Below are 17,562 nucleotides of genomic sequence, written 5' to 3' on the forward strand. Positions count from 1 at the left end.
ATTTGAACACTGTAAATGGACACAGCTTATACATACAGCCACATCCTATATACCACGTCCTACCAGTCAACAGTTTCCGACGACAAGCAATTTGTTTTTCCTTACTGAATCTGAAGCTGCTACTGTATATTTGATATTTAATGTACAGTTATACAGAATACAGTTTTGGACCTTTGGGATTTTACTGTGTGTGGAGCTACTGATCCCATAGTGCACTGTTGCTGAAATAGATGTAAAGTGGCTGATTATAATAATAAAAATAAATAAATAAAACATCTAATTTAAATAGAAGAGATAGCTTTTATCACTTGCCACTTTGCATCATTTCACTTGGTAGGATTTTTTTTTTTTTTTTTTTTTTTTTTTTTTTTTAAAGAGGCCATATGATGCTTTTAAATGTTTTCTTTTACCTTTAGTGTGTAATGTATCTGTTTGTGCATGTATAAGATCTGCAAAGTTACAAAACTCATAGTCTTCCCCAAAAGGGATTTATTCTAATAGAGAACTCCGCTCCAGACCTGCCTAAAATGCATTGATTTGAAGTCCAGATATTACTTCCACAAACGTCTATGTCACAATTTGAAATATTAGCATAATACGCCAAAGGCATACGCAAAGAAAGAAGACAAGGCTTCAGTAATTGTAGTGCTTTCACCATGTCTGGAGACGTTGTGTGTTTCAATAAAAAAGCAAAACCCCTTGGTTTGGCCTTCCAAACATGGATGAAATTAGGAATCAGTGGTTAAGATTAATTTGCACTGATGAGCCAAAACATTATGACCAGTCACAGGTGAATCGAATATCATTTATTATTTCCTAACAAGGCCACATATTAAGGTCTGGGTATAGGCAGGAATAAAAAGCTGAGAGACTTTGACAAGGGCCAAATTGTTATGGCAAGCTGACTGGGTCAGAGTATCTCTGAAATGGCAAGGCTTGTGGGTTGCACAGGAATATGAAACATTTATCAATAGTAAATCTCCCACTTAACATTAATCTTGCAAAAAAAAAAAAAAGATTTATATACTTAATTTTAGCATTTACTCTCCCTTTCGGGTGCAATGGGCAAAGCATGCTGGGAAATTGAAATAAGTCTATAAAACTTAAAACAATGAAACAGTTCGGTTTACTTCAAATATATCAGTTCTGTGAACTTGAAAGAAAAAGAAAGTACTAAATAAAGTCAAGTCAAATCACCTTTATTTATATAGCGCTTTTTACAATGCAGATTGTGTCAAAGCAGCTTTACATTGATAACTGGTACATAAATTTTACATAAATTCAGCTCTTAAAGAATAGTGTCAATGCAGGCAGATCAGAAGCACTGTTGAATAAATGTCAAGAATACCGTTGAATATCAAATGTCAAGTGTCCCCAACTAAGCAAGCCAAAGGCGACAGCGGCAAGGAACCCAAACTACAACAGGTGACATCAGGTGGCAAACAAGTGGCAAATAAAAAAAACCTTGGGAGAAACCAGGCTTAGTCGGGGGGGCCAGTTCTCCTCTGGCGAACAGTGCTTTGTTACGTTTCAGGTTGCTATCATAAATCTTATAAGATCGCAATAATCAAAGTACTTATTTCAGTTCCATCCAGTTGAGGATCGTATTCATCACGCCGGTATGGACGGTCTGTTGAGGAACTGTGCTACTGGCTGTCATGTCGATGAGGCCTTCACAAAATAAATATAAAAGTTAATTTGACTGAATTCATTTGTTGAACTTATGTTTGTCCTACTCAAACCAATTAATTATTTTGAGCATTAGGGTTTACAGTGTCTGAGGAGGGACAAACCACAAATTGGCGACAGTGTATTTGGCACCCAAGGCTCACCGATGCACAAGGGCAACGAAGGCTATCCTGTCTGGTCCAAGCCAACAGAAGATCTACTGTGGCACAAGTCACACAAAATTTTAATGAGGGTTATGGGAGGAATGTGTCACAACACTGTCCACCGTTGAAAGCACCTACAATGGGCATGCGAGCATTTGAACTGGACCTTGGAGCCGTTGAAAAAAGTTTCCTGGTCCGATGAGTCCCATTTTCTTTTACATCATATGGGTTGCCGTTTACGTGTGCGGCATTTACCTGGGGAAGTGATGGCACCAGGATGCACTGTGGGACAGCAACATGCTGAAGGGAGTTGAGGGAGATGCTGGGAAACCACGGGTCCGGCCATTCACGTGGAAGTAAATTTGACACATGCCACGTACATAAACATTGTTGCAGACCATGTTCACACCTTCATGACAATGGCGTTCCCTGGTGGAAGTGACCTTTGTGTGGGAGGATAATGCCACACTGCACACATTGTTCAGGAATAGTTTGAGGATCTTGATGAAGAGTTCAATGTGTTGCCCTGGCCTCCAATTTTCTCAGATCTCAATCCAATTGAGCATCTATGGGATGTGCTGGACCAACAAGTGTGATCGACAGCGGCTTCACTTCACAACCTACAAGACTTGAAGGATCTGCTGCTAAAGTCTTGGTGCAAAATACCACAGGAGTCCATGCCTTGGTGAGTCGGTGCTTTATTGGCAGCACCTGGAGGAACAACAGCATATTAGGCAGGTGCGTATAATGTTTTGGCTCATTGGTGTATAATGCTTTGGGGTTAACGCATTACAAGTAATGTGAGTTACGTAATCCAAATACTTTAAGTTTATGCATTACTTTTAAATTTACAACAAAATATCTGTTACTTTTTTAAATTAGTAACACAAGTTATTTTGTTTTTCCATTCATTCACTGACAGCTCTCCTGTCCCCATGTTGAGAGAAATCAGGAGTAAGGTGCAGAGGCATTGTGTGTGCTGTGTAAAAATAATGGTTGTTGTAGTTCTAGACTAAATGTGAGTGTGCATCTCACTTGCTCAAAAACAGATTCAGTATTCCTCAAAATGAATAAAAACATAAAATGCTAACTCAGAATATGACAAACCTTACACAAATCTCACTAATGTCTTTGCTGCTCAACCATACTTCGCAAAAAAAAAAAAAAATGACTTTCACATCACATTTGTGTATATTTTTTCTGAAGTAAAAGTCTAGATTATTCTGAAATCTAGAATGGCATTACAGCTGAAAGATTTGTTTGAGCAGCACCCTCTACTGTACAGGTGTGAAATTGCATTTCCTTCAGCCTGAGGCTTATTCATTTTACTTCGGTGTCTGGCTCAGGTGAGAAAAAGCAATGCAAAAGTGACATAACACATTTCTTTCCATTAAAATGTAACAGTAACACAAGTTACTTTTTTAGGGAGTAATGCAATATTTCTAACACTACTTTTAAAAGTAACTTTCCCCAACATTGTTTCTGAAGTTGTGCAAGCTTGTGCACAACTCATTTTACAGAAGGCAGCTTCCTGAACTTGAGAGTAAAATGCTGACTATACACATTTCCAACACATGTTTGGGGTGTTTGGCTAATCACAATGCACATGGTCAGCTGGCCAATCAGATCACCCTGAGCTTTTCAGAAGGAAAGGCTTTGTAGAAATGGGAATTCAGAGAGTGCATGTTACCCTATTCTAGTACACCCAATAAACAAAATAATGACCCTTTTGAAATTGCATTTAATGTTCCTAAAATAAGTCTCTTTTGCTTACCAAGGCTGCATTTATGTGATCAAAAATACAGTAAAAACAGTAATATTGTGAAATATTGTTACAATTTAAAATAATGAATTTACTCTAGTCAGTTTCACATAATCCTTCAAAAATCGTTATAATATGAAGCTTTATTTTATTTATCACAAAAGAAATAGTAGAATTTAGTAGTTTCCACAGTAGTGTCGTTTATTAGTGTAAAGTAAAAATGTTTTGTCCTAAAGTACAAGTAGTGGAGCAATCTGTCCACAGTTCTGTGTTCTTTGTTTATACTGAAATTGCTCTGAGTTTCTTAAATGAAAGTCATGACCCATTTTGTCTCAATTTAGTAATTTACACTTCAGTCAATTCTGAAGAGTGACTTAGCAAACAGAGTATGCGTGATGTACATAATTACATGAGCAACATGGGACAATATCACACTGGGTTTCTGACCACACACGTAATTGTGCATTATATGTGTGCGTCACAGCAATTAGTGCTTCTCTGTTGCAAATCAAGACCTGAGGAACAGATGTGAATGGTGTCTTTGTGACATTTAATTTCTTTTCTGTCACTAACATCTGTAATTGAATACAATGCTAAGAATGTTAGCTGTGTGTATCAGACAGCTGTGTAATTCAAGCCACCTGGGCTCCCAGGACAGAGAAAGTGAGGGATATTGTTGTTGCACTTGACCTTCTATGGCTTTTTGAAGGGGCCTTTGGGTTATGATTCTTGGAATAATAGTTAAAGATCAGGATACAGATACATGTCACTTTTCCAATCATCTACACACTGAGGGATGGACTTACGGAACATCCTCGTGTATTAGTGCCTCTTGACACCTTTCATATTGTATTAAACTGATTCAATTGAGTAAAATCTCAAATTAATGTGTTAACATTAAAAAATGAATAAATCTAATAACAGATAATGTAAACAGAAATATCTCTCTGAATGAGAACATAATTGTTTTTCATGTCAGGTTTGAGGACTCTGGGGAAACGCTTTAGACTAAAGCTATTGGCTTAATATAGACAGCCATTAGGCTTTTTCAGGGGATTTCCAGTGCTTGGCAGTCTCTCCAGCTAATGGGTGTTCAGGAAAACTGGCCAAAAGGTTAATAAGGGAAGGTCCATTTCTGTTTACCAATCTTATGTCCTTTGGGACTCCTGACTATATATATATATATATATATATATATATATATATATATATATATATATATATATATATATATATATATATATATATATATATATATATATATATATATATATTTTTGTCTAAGAAAAATAAATAAAGTAAAATAACTAGCTTCCGGCAGGCCGTCTTGGCCCACACTCCTGTTTGCGTGAGCCAATAAAAAATAAAACCAAGTAGGTCGCACAATAATTCTTTTTGCATAAAAAATCAGAGACTTTACACATTCAAATCATGCCTCCAACATGCTCCTATTGCGCTGTTTTCACCCTCTAATGAGTCTGCATGTATTGAGGTTACAACAAAAAAAGGCACAGGTACTGAAAACAAATATGTAGATTTCACGTAGCATTTTTGCTCATAGCTTCATGAAAAATACACAGATCATAGATCATGGCACTTCATTTACAGCAGATTCTTACAATTAAAATGAGCTCAAAAACAACATAATCCATTGTGTCAATTACGAGATATTCCTCATGGAAGAACAATTTTAAAAATGCCAATTACAGACCTGCAAACTCCTCAGAGTAAAAAAGGTGACAGTGTCGCGGGGGGTGGGGGTTGCGATTCACATAAATGACCCAAATGACCAAGAAAAAGGTGATTGTCACCTAAAAGTGACAAGTTTGCAGGTCTGCAATTAGGGGGCATCAAGGGCTAAACAAAAAGGTTACATTGGTTCCAAATGCTGTACCTTTTGATTACTTTATGCTATCACCACACAATTTGATTCAAATTCAGCTTACATTCATCTTATTTCTTCCTGAATTATTGTATGTCAAATAAGAAAGATAAAATAAAAAATATAATATATATAATATAATATTAATATTATTAATTGTAATGTAATTTATATTTTCTAAAAATGCTATCAGAAATTAAAGGGTTAAAGAAAAACAATACTAAAAAAAAAAAAAAAAAAAAAAAAAAGTGCCTGGTACTTGATTACAGACAAATGAAGCTTATTCACCGATTCTTTAGACATTACTAAGTGTGAAATCATAAACGGGGAGTGATGTTTGAATTCCTAAGCTAAATTCTAAGCTAGTTTCTATTCACTGTGGCCAGAAGTCATACATATTTGTGTCCTTCATGCATTTTCATAAATAAATAAATAACAACATATCCCCCTTTATAAATAAATAAATAAATAAATAAAATAAATAAATCCTTATATATAAACATTAATTTCTAGTGCCATCATCCTTAAGAAAATGCAGTCTTGCTGCTATAAACCATGAAGGTCATCAGTAGGTCATTATGTACTCATCTTAAAGTTGTAAAACACTTTAAGAGCCAAGAAATAAGCATGCCCAACATGATTACTGTTGTGGCTTCCCCTCATAAGACTCTGATAAAAGCAAGCAAGTGAGAGAATTACTGTGAATTAGTTTGTCGCTTTGACCAGCCCAGAACGTCAAGTCTTGGCTGGATTTTGAAAAAGCATTTTTCCTGCCAATTAGCCTCTATGCTCTGTGCTCCTGGCATCTCTCAAATCCTGCACAACCTGTTGATATATCTCTGGCAATTTGTCACAATCTGCCACAGCAGTGATATACAGAAAGTCCCTTGTGTGGCCTCCCAGAATGCCCCGCTGCAAAAACTCAGGTCCGTGGGAACAACAAATGGGAAGGAACGCAACAGCACTTCCCACAGGCAAAAGACAGCTGTAATCCTGTAACCCTTCCCTAGTCATGCGGCATACACATACAAACACAGAGAAACACACATAGGGGGACAGTCATTCCTAAACACTTGGGATCAGGCATTGAAAAATTGGGTACAAAGTGGGTATAAATGGAAAAAAAGAAAAATGAACAGTATGTAAGTACCCAAAGGATGCAGATATTTTCTGCAAAATTCATCGTTAAATGCACAAACATATACAATACATTCACACAAACACACGTGACTGTCTTCCCACTCGATTTCTGATAGCACGGGAGAATTTATGGTACTTCCGTTGCAGTGTCCTAGATTGGCTCCGCACATTCATCACCCGAGCCCTCAGAAGGAAAAGCTGTGGCCACCGGCTGTCATTCAGCTCCGCTCCCACAGCGCCACAGTAGCACTGATAAAACAAACAGCGCTGGACTAGCAAAACCCACTCGTTAGACCCCTCTCTTCTCCCTTTCTCCCTCTCTGTTCTCTAAGGGGGTGTAATCCTGAGGACTGGGTTACGGGCTTAAGGAGAAGGGTTGAGCGTTGTATGAGCTCACTAGCCTCAGAGGAGCAGATCTAAGGCCAAAAGTGTAGAGAGGAAGTTGCTGGAACATTAATCTCATTAATTCAAGCACAGTCATCGCTTTTCCTCTGCTGACTGCCTGTTCTCTTATACCACGAGACACACACATACAAGCTTATGTGCCACCACATGCACATATAAAAATGCCACTCAAGAACAAAAAAGTTGCCAAATATGTGACAGCCTCCAATTAATTTGTTTAGGAACCTGTGATAGTTTTGCCCTTTACCATAATAAGTACTCTACATAGAAAGGCTCCTGATTTATTCATAGCTCATGTCATTCCAAACCTGTATGACTTACTGGCAGTCTTTTCGGGATTTAGTTAACATTATGGCTTTTTACACTTGAAATAGTTAACCCAGGGTCACTCTAAACCCTGGGTAAACGTAATCCTGAGTTATGCTGCTTCACTTTTCACACTGCTCATAATTTACCCGGGGTTAACATTTAATCCTGGGCATTCATAAGCTAACGTTTCACATTGTACATTCCTAAACCCTGGGTTAATGTTCTTATTTGCATATTTGCGGCGTCAGTGTCATTAATTGGTTAAACGCAGCACGCAAACTGTTTACATAGACTAGTATTGCGCATCCTCATATTGCCGAATGTACTATCGAGGTTATACTGAATGGACATTTCGGACTACAATGAAACGGTCTCTTCTTCACTCAAAAGTCAGCATTTGGCATTTTTCCTCTCAAAATTTACTGTTTATATACAGTGCGCAGTTTATCCGTGACTGTCCAAAGCAGGCAAATATGAGTACGCCGTTGGTTGTCTGTTGCTGAGCGTCTAGCTGTAACATTCTAACACCGTATCCTTTCACACTGTATAAGTTTGGCACCGCAATGTGGTGCTAACCCTGCTCCGGAGCTGGGTTTCATAACCCAGTGTAAAAAGCAGAGCTAACCTTGCTTCAAAATTACAAGTGTGAAACGCTCCTTTACCCGGGGTTAAGCGCAGTGTGAAAAGCCCTATTAACAATAAAATGTTTGGGGTCAGTAAGATTTTAGATCACACTTTAGTTTAGGGTCCAGTTCTCACTATTAACTAACTATTAACTACACCTAATTACTGCTTATTAATAGTTTTTAACCCTCATGCACTGTTCGATTTCTGGTTACAGCCTGTATGGTCTGGGTCAAACTAACCCTAATTGGATTCAATACAAAAATAATAATAATAAAAAATCAGGTACAAATAGTAATTTTTTTCACACATTACAAAGAATAAATATCTGAATTTATGATTGTAAAAATGTTTTTAACCACTATTTTTAAAATTGTCCCTCCCCGGCACCTGTGGGATTTGCCATTATAAGATTATAACAATAATATCTTAGTCACCCAATATGAAAACTAGAGTCTGAAAGCTTTCAAATGCCATGCAGTTTGTCAAGATTATTTTAGGTTTAGACTGATTTTCAAAGGAAGTGATAGATCAATAGTGATAGATAAATGATAGATCAACAGTGATAGATTCTTCATTATAATGTGGTGCCAAACTATAAGACACTCTGATTGTTTCCGTATGTTTTAATATGTGTTTTAGAGATTGAATTCTAATCAAATATTACCATTACTGCCCAAAATAATTCTGAATATGATGTCTATAAATATTTTGATAAGTATGGAAATATATGGTTCAGATCACTCAGGCAATATATGAAAATCAAAGACATTTTTAACAATTTAAGTTGGAAAAGTCATTTTCAAGTCTATGCTCAAAAAGTAGGACAGACATTTAACAGGTAAAACAACTTCTTATTTTCACAAACTTTGAAAAAAAAAGTTGTTAAACTCAGCAAGACACTGGCACTTCAGAGCTCTGACACAACAAAGAAGTGTTTTGTATTTTGGGTCTGTATAGTTGCTTTTGAATAGCTGCCTCTATTGGTCAAACTGACCCACAAACAGCAAGATTGTATAAAATTTCTGTGTGCACATTTCACGACACATCAAACTTTGCATGCATGTTCATGAGCCTAAATGAGAAAAAGTCACAAAATTTCAAGAAAAACTACATTGGTTTAATAGTATTTCAGACAGAAAAAGAAATGATGGCTCATTTGATAGCTCAAAATACATTTTTCTGTATTAAAATAAGTGGGGAAAAGCTATTATTATTATTATTGTTATATACAAAATATGCAATTTTATTACATTATTCTAAATTGAATGTATTATTATTTGTTATTAATTAAAAAAATATATATAAACAAGCTCTCTAGAATAGTATGTCTCAAACTTTTCATCTTTAAAGTCATGCCTTAAAGCGATATATCTGAATGCATATTGGAGGAAACTATTTTCAGTGAATAACTCCCAATACAGTGCATGAATCATATGTAGCACTTTTCAATGAAACTTTTATCATACTTTGTCGTCATTTTGGAGCCATTCTCTTTTATTATACAGAAAAATCGCAGCAAGTACATTCTTCGATATTCCCCATTTTGTTTTTCACAGAAAAAAAGAAATTCAAACAGTAATAGAATGACATGAAGGTGAGTAAATGATGACAGAACTTCCATTTTAGGGTGAACTATCCCTTTAAAACAGGTCAACTAACCACCAGATGAGGCCATAAAAATAGTTCCACTCAGATGGCTTTTTCCTGTCCAAATCACAGATGGTACCTGAACTAAATGCATAATCACTTTCCTGACTCTGGCACAAAATAAAACCGAATCAGCCCTCCGAGTGCGCTCAGGTCATTCAGAGCTGAGACTCCTGCACATGACCCGACTGATCAAAGAACACAGAGGAGCGCCACTCTCGCCCGAGAGCTTCTGGTTAAGATTGCCAAGGTACAGAGCTGCCCTCATGCAACCTGCTGTGAGTTAGTCACGCCTGGGAGAGGTGAAGAGAACCCCTCACTGTGAGCAAGGTATTGGTAATGAGGGGTGGGGAGAGAGGGGTACGGAGAGGGGAACAGCATCGAGAGCAAGTTAGAGAAAGGCAATTAAGTGAGTATCACAGATACTGAGAGCGAGTCCAAGGTGCTGAACCCTAGGTGGTAAAGATCAAGTGCTAGCAGGAAGTCATTTTGTGGTTGTAGTTGTATGACGAAGGGCAAGCAGAGCTGCAGTGGGAGCTCATTATCTGACAGTGTATGATGACTAGCTGGGAGGACAAAGTGAGCATGTGCTTTTGAATGCAGTTTTGAGTGAGAACACTTAGACATCTGCATATTCAGGGATATGCACCAGTGCATTTGTTGCTTCACAAATACCGCTACTGAAAGAAACAACAAATGCCTGTTTTTGAACTTTTAGACATTTAATAGGGAGGAGGAAATGAGAAATGATAATGTTTAATTAAGTGAAAACAAGCTGTGTGGCTTGTGTCTATAGCTGAATAAAAACAATGTGTTGTGTTAGATTACTCTTACTCTTAGATTTTTATTCTGTACTCATACATTCATTAACCCTCTGGAGTCTGAGGCTGATTTGGGGTCTGGAGAAGTTTTGACATGCCCTGACATTTGTGTTTTTTTCAGTTGTTCATAAACATATTAATGACAAAGGTGTCATTACACTGTATTCAGCACAAACTAGGCTACAATAATATGTGAGGAGCATGTATGCACATGTTTGTGTTTTTGAAGGAATAACGTTTATGCATGGTTATTGAAATAACAAAAAAATTAAGTCACTGAAATAAGGCCAAAAATATATATTAAATCTGTGTTTACAAGACATCTGGGTATTGGGGGTTGTAGGCTAGAGTTTTTGTTTCAAAATTATGTAAAAATTATAATGCCTACTTGTTCATATAAAACAATATATTGATTTAGTTTTTGTAAGACACTTTTGTTAAGAAACACAGTATGCGTGGAGGCATGAATCATCATGAATAATGGGTCATTTACACCTGAGAAGACAAAAGAATCGCATAAAGAACCTCTAATGGTGCTGCATATTAATGAGGCCTTTCAGTCAGGTAGGCTGTGAAAAAAACCTCTGTAATCATGTCTCAGCTCAATTTAAAATAATGGTATTCTATTATATTATTTAAATTATAATGTATTTCTGTGATGCAAATAGTCTGAATATAGGTTTTTAGTTTAAAAGCATTCACATTTGGAGAAATATTGATGGATTCTTATGTTTATGTCAATTTTCTATGAGCGCTGGTGTTTTCAATTCATTCTTGCAGTCGGAGGGCACTCTGTACACCTTTAGTCCACAAATTATTCTAAAGAACGTGTTTTCAGACCTCAGAGAGTTAACTTGAAATGTTTGAGTATACACTAATTCATACATTTAACTTAAAATGAAACCTCAATATGAACATTTTATTAGTGTAAACTTAGCTAGCTATAACAAGCTAATTCAGAAAATGCTAACTTGCTAATTCACTAACATGTTAACATGGTATAACACTTGCTGAATATGTGTGCAGCAATATAAAAGCATTTAACATACTTGCTCTCAAACCAAGCCACATGCATCACTTGTCACACAAAAACCCACATTAACAGAAACTCGTCTAAATTAGCATAACAAAACATTAATTACTACTAAATCTCCCACTTAATATTAATCTTGCACACACACACACACACACACACACACACACACACACACACACACAAAACATTATAGACCTTATGCGTCAGAGAAACAAGTGTCACCATCTTTATAATATTGTCTTTGAACTTTGAACTGACTTTGAAACGTTTTTTTTTTTCTTTTTTTTTTTGCGGTAGCTCTGTATATTTCGATGGTATTGCTGTCAAAGCAATAATTAGCTGGTGAAGTGGATTTATTTGTTGTAGAGTTAATGAAAGTTATCATGAGCATTAATGTTTAAAGCAGATGTCTTAACAAATGTCAGTAGATCGGGAAGACTAAATTTTAGCATTTACTCTCCCTTTCGTGTGCTATGGGGAAAGCATGTTGGGAAATAGAAATCTAAGCCCATTTTTAAGTCCATTGATATTAAAAGAAGTTCACAAAACTCAAAACAATGAGTAAAGTTAAGTTTACTTTAATAATATCAGTTCTGTGAACTTGAAAGAAAAAAATGTACTAAATACTCATAAAAGTTCATTTAATCTTTCATTTAATTTAAGTTTGCCTTACTCAAACAGTCAGGGTTTACTGTGCAGACGATTTTCAGATCTTAACTGGTTTTAAAGGTGCCCAAGAACACTATTTCACAAGATGTAATATAAGTCTAAGGTGTCCCCAGAATGTATCTGTGAAGTTTCAGCTCAAAATACCCCATAGATGTTTTATTATTATTCCATGTTTTAACTGCCTATTTTGGGGTGTAATTAAAAATGTGCAGATTCAGTGTGTGTACACCTTTAAATGCTTGTGCTTCACAATACCTGCAGAACGTCTGATAATCCTGCTGTGCAACTCCAGACGTTAATACTGGCTTGTGTAATGCCTTGAACATGGGCTGGCATATGCAAAAGTTGGGGGCGTACATATTAATGATCCCGACTGTTGCGTCACAGTCGGTGTTATGATGAGATTCACCTGTTCTTCCGTGGTGTTTTTCAAGCACAAGATTTATATGAAGGAGGAAACAATAGTGTTTGAGACTCACTGTATGTCATTTCCATGTACAGAACTCTTGTTATTGAACTATGCCAAGGTAAATTCAATTTTAAATTCTAGGGCACCTTTAAAACTGTAGAAGACCACAGACATAAGGGCAGTTTCAACTGATTTTTAGCATTATAATCCTCCGAATGCACACACTAGAAGAATTTGCAAGACTGTGAGACCACACACCTGTCAATTGTAGTAACATTTTCAAAGAGACTAACAAGATCAAATGTGTCTTAAAAAGAAAAACAAATGGAAGACGATCAACGTTGTCAGCTGGTTCTCCTGACATGAGTTTTGTTTTATGAGAAGAAAAACAAAGGAGAAAAATATAACATGGGTGATCTTCTTTCTCAATACTCCACTTTCGTGACATGTTTGCAAATTTCAGCTATAGGAGCACGCAACATTTGGTTGGCAAAGTTTGCTCACTCTCATTGGCTATCGCGGGTATCACATCAGAGGCACCCTGATCAAGAGTTTGATATTTTTACGATTTGGGATCGTAAGGGCTCCGACACCATCGGGAGCAGTAAAATAAAAGTAATGAAACCACACAATTGAGAATTTACAATTGTGAATCGGGCTACACTCCCCAGATAAGGATCAATATCATTTTTGATAGAGATAAATCTCCATACTAACTCACAAAAGTCATCTGTTCCACTAAGTGATGAGTTTTATGGACCATGGAATGTCAAAACTATAAACATCCATCTTTTAAATGGCCAAAAAAGAACTGCTCTTTGTCTCTTACCAGGTAAATTCTCTGGTCTGCTCATCCATTTCACCCACTTTAGTTCACTAATGGCATTTAGCTCATCAGAGACAGGGACAAGAGCCAAAATTCCTGAAAGCAGAAGACTCCTCATCCATAGATAAATAGCAATTGCGGCCCATTTGGGAATTTAACGTTGCTACGCCAATTGCAAGAAGCCTCTGCGAGATCTGCGCCACCTAGACACACACATTAAAACTTGTATCTCTCACACTGCAGAGCTGTAGCATGTCAAAGGGAGACTGTGTGCGGCTAGGTGACTCAGATTCTGAGGTGGGTGGTATGAGATCGGGGACGTGGGTGGATGAATAGACTGTCATCTCTGAAAAACATTCCTATGAGAATATAAGCCTCATAAGCAGCTCAAAACATCTCAGCTCATTCCATTGACATGTTTGTAACAGGTTTTCGCAAATTAAAGCTATTAGCTGCTTCGGAACAGCACAAATTACTACAGTTGAGGGGGCAGCAAAGGTAAAAATTCAAAGGCCTGTTTACTAAAAATTGTTGATGTGCTTGTAAAATCCCCGTACTTGATATGCGTTTGGATAATCACGGTAGAGCATTATGAGGTTAAGAACACCTGCACTTACAAGACGAATCTCATTCCGTGCCTAACACAAATCCACACATCCTAAACACGCGCGCACACACTTGACGCATCTCAGTTAGGCTCAGATAACAGAAGTAGAAACTAACCTTTTTCATGATAAATGGACCCCATTTTCGGCAGTAAAATAATGACAGATAGTTGGGGCAAAGATGCACCAAAATGTGCCCTACTGATGCATTAATTTCACTGTCATGTCACCAATTGAAATTCACTCTGACAGGCTGAAGTGACTAAGTAACATTGCGTGTGTGAGGGGATATATCAGGCTCATCTTTGAATGTGGTTATAATTGGATAATTTGGCTGTCCTGAAAATAAATGAGTGATTCAACATGTTCAGGAAGACTGTCTTAAGGCTATGCTGTGATTTTTTAACTCTCTTGATAAGGTCTTCGTATGAATCCTCTTGACATTTGTTCTCTGAACTGGGTAAAGGCCAATGATAGTCTGGATGTAATGATCTCATCAACACGTGCTCAATTAAAATTGACGATAATGATGCATTTTATTTATATTGCACTTTTCTCAAACCCAAAGCAAACTGAAACAGAAAACGCAAGTCCACCTATAGACTTCATTTTGAAAGTAGGCTGCTGTAGAAGTCAGAAGAGCAGAGAGAGCGAGTTGGAGAGTAAGGTGCAACTAAATCACAAAGATTTGCCAGAGCAGTCCTATAAAGAGCTTTATATGTTAAAGGCACAATATGTAAGATTTTTTGCATTAAAATATCCAAAAACCACTAGAGCAATGTTATTTATTTTGTTGACTTGGTACTTACATTATCCCAAATGTTTCCAAGAAAGTTTAAATCCAGAGAAATAACTGTGCATTGCCTATCAATGACATCATTCCCGCGTTACCCTTCCGGTTTTACTATGTAGAAACCATCGAAGCACCAAAGACACTTTAATATATTATGTGTTTTAGACAGGTGAGCAATCATGTTATATAGCTTAACACAGTAAGTCATATTGTTTTAAATCTCGTTTTCTTGATTTACAGTGAGTACCATGTTTTACAATGCCTAATATCGATCTAGCTTACTGCAGAGTGCAACAAGTGTCCGACAGTAGCCGCCGAGCGAACGCAGAGTTGCACTATAACAACTTTTAACACACAAATGTATCTAATATGATAAAACAGTGCTGCTTTACCCCAGATACACTTGACTGGAAGAAGCAGAAGCAACGACTGCGGCATAATAAAAGCTCCACTGCTCTCAAGACGTGTTTCACACTCGCCTCTCATTAGCAATTGCTCAGCTTCATACTACAGTAACGTTAATAATCTCATTCGTGAACATGAGTCCCATCCTGATTCTTTGTGCAATAACATTCTAACATTTAAATGTACTAACATTTCAATTAATCATCTGATAATGCACTTATTATGTACATACTTGTTTTTACATTGTACTTTATTATTATAATTACCTGCATGTATTACATCTGCAGTTACAGCTATAATTACACTGTTGACCTTTCCCTTTGAGCCCACTCTTAAAGCAACCCATTCCACTGAACCTGTCCCTAACCTTACCCATATCCCACCTCAATTGCAGGACCAAAGTATTTTGGGTAACACTTTAGAATAACTCACACTATGAAGCATATCTATAATGTGTTTAATAATTGTATTTTCATACTTTATTAATGAACAATTTATAATTTCTAAATTAAGTATTACATTATTTACAAACCAGAGTTGTCAGTGGTTAATAAGATCATTTAGATAGTGTAAGTAAATTATTAATAAAATATTTAAATGTACATTTATGCATTTCATTATTTAGACATATAGTAATAGTTACTCAGTGTGTTAATAAATGCTTCATTAACATGTTCCTACTGTAATTCATGATAAATTCAGGTTGTTATAAAACGTTTAGTAGTTGTCAGTTAACTATTTTCATGAGCTTATCTAAAGTGAGGACTATTTATGCCTCATCAAACTTTTATAAAGGAGAATTAAAGGATACATAGAAATATTTATTTCAAGAAAAAAAAACTCTGCAATTTCACAGAAAATAAAAATCCCTGTACTCCAACATAACTGTGCAGTAAAATGAAACCAAACCTATGCAATCTGATATAAAAATACATTTCTGTAAAGTGTAAACACTGTTGAATAAAAATTTACCAGTGCCAACACTGGATTACAGGAGTGCCAAAATACAACAAATAATGTTTTTATAAAACAATAATAATATAATAAAATATTTCACAGTGTGAAAACTACCTCAGTATTAACTTTAAATCATTAGAGAACAGCAGTGCAGAAGACAACAGCCTTTAAATCTCCTTTATAAAAGATTTACGAGGCATAAATAGTCCTCGCAAGAGCTCACAAAAATAGTAAACTGACCACTTCTAAATGTTTTATAACTACCTTAATCATGAATTACAGTAGGAATATGTAGTAATAAAGCATTTATTAACACACTGAGTAACTATTACTATATGTCTAAATAATAAGATGTATAAATGGATGTTTAAATAGTTCATTAATCATTTACTTTACATTTCCTAAATAATCTTATGAGCCACTGACAACTCCTAAATAACTGGTTTGTAAATAATATAATACTAAATTTAGAAATAATAAATTGATCATTAATAAAGTATGGAAATACAATTATTAAACACATTATAGATATGCTTATAAATCAAGAACAAAGCATTTATAGGTGTATTTATAAACTGCTTATTAATGTCTATTAATGCTTTATAAATGATTAATTGACTGTTTACTAATGCTTAACTAAAGATTTATAGCGTGAGTTATTCTAGTGTTACTGTACTTGGCAATATATCAACACAACACAATACGTAAATTGAACTTATCTTTTGATGTAAGTACATAGTAGTTAAAGACACTTAATATAAACTTTTTTTTTTTTTTTTTTATTGTTACCAATCGTTTGAGAATGTTCAGAGAACATTCAAAAGTAATATTTCTAATATGTTTGCAGAATGATAAAATGGAATGTCTTTAATTGCATCAAAAAAAAAAAAAACAAAAAAAAAAAAACACGTTTTGGACACTCAGAAATAACTTTTTAATAACTTAATGGGAACATAAGCAAAATGTTTTTATTAGCTGGGGTAAGATGCTAATTTAGTCTAAAACAGTTGACTAGTGCATATACTGTATCAGATTAGTTTGTGCACATCTGATGGTCCACTCTATGGAAGAGGATTAGGGCCAAGCAATAATAAAAAATAAAACCATCTCGAGATTAAAGTTGTTAAATTTCGAGAAAAAACTTGTTAAATTTTGAGAAAAAAACTTGTTAAATTTCGAGAAAAAGGTTGAGATAAAATGTTGAGAATAAACTCATTAAATTACGAGAAAAAACTTGTTACATTTCGAGAAAAAGGTTGAGATAAAATGTTGAGAATAAACTCATTAAATTACGAGAAAAAACGTATTAAATTTCAAGAAATATTACTATTGCTTAGCCCTAATCCTCTTCTGTACCACTCCGTCAGGTCCCCTCTCAGCGATTTATTCTGTTCATGAGAGACTTGTGCACAGCAAAACAACTAACAGATTGTTCAA

The sequence above is a fragment of the Chanodichthys erythropterus genome, chromosome 13 (assembly GCF_024489055.1).
Source record: "Chanodichthys erythropterus isolate Z2021 chromosome 13, ASM2448905v1, whole genome shotgun sequence".
Classification (NCBI taxonomy): Eukaryota; Metazoa; Chordata; class Actinopteri; order Cypriniformes; family Xenocyprididae; genus Chanodichthys; species Chanodichthys erythropterus.